This window comes from Dromaius novaehollandiae, chromosome 2, assembly GCF_036370855.1.
Source record: "Dromaius novaehollandiae isolate bDroNov1 chromosome 2, bDroNov1.hap1, whole genome shotgun sequence".
Classification (NCBI taxonomy): domain Eukaryota; kingdom Metazoa; phylum Chordata; class Aves; order Casuariiformes; family Dromaiidae; genus Dromaius; species Dromaius novaehollandiae.
The window spans coordinates 149,855,028-149,859,645 of NC_088099.1; the positions used below are offsets into that span (position 1 = coordinate 149,855,028).

At 48.5% G+C, this 4,618-nt stretch overlaps 1 protein-coding gene and 1 long non-coding RNA gene across 5 annotated transcripts in view; one reads left to right on the plus strand and one right to left on the minus strand.

The window, feature by feature from the left end:
- The window catches only part of CPNE3 (copine 3), a 33,539-nt gene extending 30,951 nt beyond the window's left edge, over window positions 1-2,588 (minus strand). Inside the window, exon 1 of one of the 4 annotated variants that reach the window (XM_064507785.1) lies at window positions 2,457-2,588. The gene's annotated coding sequence lies outside the window, so the exon portion shown is untranslated. Of the gene's footprint in view, window positions 1-1,850; window positions 2,151-2,219; window positions 2,304-2,456 lie in introns of those variants that run through there. The other 3 variants (XM_026099722.2, XM_026099719.2, XM_026099720.2) reach the window with 3 other exon arrangements.
- Window positions 2,589-2,758: 170 nt separating this feature from the next.
- On the plus strand, window positions 2,759-3,695 carry LOC135327631 (uncharacterized). The gene is made up of 2 exons (XR_010388036.1): window positions 2,759-2,896; window positions 3,584-3,695. It is a non-coding gene; the product is annotated as an uncharacterized LOC135327631 (long non-coding RNA).
- Window positions 3,696-4,618: the final 923 nt, after the last annotated feature.

Below are 4,618 nucleotides of genomic sequence, written 5' to 3' on the forward strand. Positions count from 1 at the left end.
TCACACTTTGCAATAGCATGGATGTGTTTCAAAACCTTCCTGTGGCCTAACAAACAGCTCTTCACTTAGCTGTCCTTGAATTCCAGACTGCACTTCACTGACTGTTCCCAGGAGATACCATACATACTCTGCATATACACATGCAGTGGCTCTGAATACACACAGCAAATCTGCCACATCCTAGAACCATCATGTTATTGCATATGTGCTAATCAACTACCAGAAGGATCTGCTAATAACCCTCCTGGGTCTGAGAAGCACCAGAGACAAGCTGCCACCACCAGAACAACTTATTCAGCTGACTCCTAACCACCTCTCAGAGCACAGAGTGAAGAGATGCACTAGACTCAGTCACAGGATGGAAGGATCTACAGAATACCACCTTCTTTCAACAGTGGAAGAAAGTACAGAGCAAATAATCCAAAACATTAACACCATTTCTTAAACAGAATCTCAGACCCAGCAACCCAGCCCCAAAACTCCTACATGCAGGAGCCCTTTGAACACTGAATAATGACATTTTTAAATCTCAGAACAACAGCACCTCAGGTAAAGCAGTATAAAAAATAAAGCAAAGACATTAAACATAAAACAATAATGAGAACTATAATTCTGGTTTTTGTTTGTCTACTTGTTTCAACAGGCCACACCACAAATTCAAATGTGGTGCTAGAAGAGGCTATTATTTGTCTTAACTTAATTGATCCAAGAATAGAAATAACTTTGTAGGATTTAACAGGAACTAATTCTCACAACTACTAACTCAATCAAGTATTATTGATGCTGGAAGAGAGTCCTAACTTTCATGGAAAAACAAACAGATTAAGGAAGGAAAAAACATATCTCACCAACTAATTTTGTCTCTAAGTAACAGGTATTTGCCAAAGGAAATTAAGGTAATAATGGCATCTAGCTTGCCAGAAGAACTTTCAATCAGAACAAGGAAAAACACAAATTCCAGACCAAGTAATAACATTCACCCAGCTGTCAAGTTGAGATTTTGTTTTTAGACAAATTATTTCAAATTTACCACTAAAGACAGATTTTCAGTGTCATTTGCACAAAATAGCTATTACTGTACACATTACTATGGCTTCTCTTTTGCCTTAAGTTCTGGAGAAACACTAGTGTCTTGGGTATAATACAAGCCAGTGAAAACACAGTGCTACAAAAACGCAGGTGTAAAAAGCTTTGGAGTTCTGGCAGATGACAGTAGTGACAGCTTAGTTATTTGAACTACTGGAAGAGGCCTTCTATTTTCAACAGCTGAAATAAAATTAGTCTAACAGTCACTGATAGTGGATTTGTATAGATTAATTATGACATATTTAACACAAACAAATTATACTTATCGGACAAACACTGAGTTTTCCCTGTTGTCACAACACACACACACAAAAAACTTCTGTCTTGTTTCTCTTGCTTCTCTATATGTCTTTCTTGCTTGTTTTTTCTTCTAACAAATAATACTTGCTTAGGGCAGAACACTGCATGCTCTTTGAAAAATCTCCTTGTCTTGATTATATATCCAAATTTAAAATTTAAAACCTCAGGGGAAAAAAAAACCAGGAGTAACACTAAGGTTGAATCTAGTTACTTGCACTAAATACGCATTTTTGTTACCGCCACAGAAATATCTTTAACATTCAGCTTTTAGAGACATAAAACTCCTATGAAAACAAATGTAATAGCCAGCTCTGGAGGCAGGGATACACCACCATGAGGTGCCCAATGCACTTTGAAGACACGAGAATGAAAGGACAACGAAGAGCTTTCATGTTTTACCTTCACCCTAGCAGAAGAATAAATTCTGACAGTACGTACATCAGCATACGTAAGTTTTGTCTCACCTACATCTTGCAACCGTACCGAAAAACACTCTAACAACAGCTCAGGAAAAACAGCACGTTTCCTAGAAGTTACAACGATTTCCGACCGCGTCCCTGCTGAAGGCTGAGCCTAATCCTCGGCGCGGTGTCGGGCCGCCGCAGAGGCAGGTTGAGCCGGACTCCACCTCGCTGAACTACCTGAGCGACCCGAGCGGTCACTCGCTCCCCGAGAGCGCAGCAGCGGCCTCCCAAGAGCAAGCGAAGCAGGAAGCTCGGCGCCGCCTGAGGGGACGTTTCGCAAAGCGGGCAGTTAGGCCGGTCTCGCAACGGCCCGCGCCCACAGCAACGGCGGCGGCCGCCCCCGCCCACCCGGCGCGGCAGCTCACGCACGTTTTGCGCTGTGAAGCGACGGCAGCGCCGCCCCTGCGGCTCCGCAGTGGGAGCGCGGGCGGGCGGCGGTGCCACGGGCCTGGCCGCAGCCCCGGGCAGCGGCCGCAGCCGCATCAGCGCCCCCTCGGCAGGCCCGCACCGCACCGCACCGCACCGCACCGCCAGGCCCCGAGCGGGGCGCCTCACCCCCGGGCCGCTCCCCTCCGCCCCCGCGACGGGACCCCGCGGCCCCCTCACCTGCCCGGAGCCGCAGGCAGCGCGGAGGCGCGGACCCCGCCCGCCGGCCGCCCTGCCCCGCGCGCATGCGCAGAGCCCCCCCTTGCCCGCCACCATCTTCTCGCCGCGCGCGGGGCGCCCCCCGAGGACGCGTTTGTCGTGGCCGCGGTCCGGTGTCGCGCGAGGGCCGACGAGCAGCGCGGCCGCGCGCTGGCGGGTGGAACGCGCGGCTGCCGCCCCTGTTTCCCCGTCGCGGCGGCGCGCTTGGGGGCCGGACCGCTTCCTCCGGCCGCGGGGGGCGGCGCCCAGTGGCGACGGCTGCTGTCATGGCGGCGCTGGCGCGGGCGCAGCGTTTCCGCCGCGGCCCCGCCTGCGTGCGGAGGCCGCTGCCGCGGGCGGCAGGAGACGCTGCGGCCTGCCGCGGGGGGCCCGGCGCCCGCCGTGGGGCCGGCGGGAGTGAGGTAGCCCGCGAGCGGCGCGGGGGGCTGCTGCTCCGGGGGGCGGCGGGCGGGATGCGTGACACCCCTACGGCCCCGCGCCGGGGCCCGCTCCGCCAGCGGGGGAGGCGGAGGGGGCCGCCGGCCGGGCCCTGAGCGGCGTGGGCCGGGGCCGCAGTGTGAGGTGGCGCCGGGGCGCGGTAGCGGGCCGGAGGAGCTGCAGGGCCGGGCGGCGGCGGCGGCGGCGGCGGCGGCAGCCGGCTTCCTCGGGAATTGCGGGCGCAGGAGCCGGGCTGCGCTGGTGGCGCTAATCCTGCCTGCGGGCCTGCGGTGTGAGACCTGTTATTTCAAAATCTAGGCTCCTTGAGTGCTTCTGAAAAATACAGGCTTTTTTTGTTGTTTCTTGCCATGTGTCTACTGCTTTTCTTATTTATTTATTTTCAGTCTGTTGCTCAGTTTGTATTTTAAAGCATAATTATCAAGATTCCTTGGTGGAAAGCTTGGAAAGAAGCATTCCTGTTGATACTGTGTGTGTTGTTTTTATTTTTTTGTTATTCTTTCTTGTAACTTACGAAAGCCTTTTTTCTGTTTAAGTCCAAAATATAATTGTCGTTTTCTACAAACCAGATTCCAAAGTTCTGAAAATCAGGAGAACATGTTTGTATTCAGTGTAACAATATTTACTAATACACGTTTTACAATCACCTGCAGGTGCTTGAAAAAGGCTTTAAAAGGGGGATTGCGCTGTCAACAGGGTCCTTTCTGGTTTATGAAACTTACAGGCTGATTTCTCGCTTTGCTGAGGTTCATGCAAGCTTCAAAGGTAATATTTTCAAATTTGGAAGTGTGCAGGTCATTCCAAGGCAAAGCTTGTCACTTTAGTGCCAGGATCATGTAAGAAAACTGTATAATGTTTTTAAGTTTCTCCACTATGTTCAGTGTGTTTCCATGGTAGGATGCTTTTGAATTACGTCAGAGTTTTAGAGCTTAGTGGTGGTTTAATAAGCAGTTCTTTCAAATGTTGCTGAAAGCAGGTCCAGCATCCTGTCCTGTGTAGGACATGACATGTGCACAGGGTGTGTGACAGCCATTTTGTTGCCCACACTTTAAATAGCTCCTTTTGAAAACAATATGGTTCAGTTGGGAGTGCAGTCCAAACTTTAATTAATTTTTAGACTCCTTACTTAATTGAGATTTTTAAGGTGAACACAGTGGAGTTCTCATTTAGTGTGGTTGAGCAGCACTGCAATCATGTTTCATAAAAAATGAGAAATAACTTTTTTTGGTCAACTTAAAAAAAGGAACAAAGGCCCTGCTTTACCTACCAGAAAAAGGATAGAGCAAGTGATAAAATGTTCTTTTCAAGATCTGAATAAAGATAGTCTCTCTACTGAAAGAAAAATACTATTATCTTAAAGGGATATTGTCACAGACTTAAGTTTCTTAAAACTTGCCTATCACATGGTAAATTAAAGGTGTTACAGAGAATGGAGTCTAACTGAAACACAAACTGTATAGATAGTAGTCAGTTCTGACAGCCTCTTTGTGTAGGTTTCAAAGAAGGAATGTCTTAAATCACTTACACTTTTAGAAATAAAAATGTAAACAATTGACTTTTGAAAGGATATCAAGCTATTTCATTTGCCACAGGAGAAGGAGCTTTAGTGAATAGATTTAAGATGGCTACTCAGTATACAAATAGGAAAATTTAGTTTGAACGTGAGGAACATAAATAATGCTATTAAG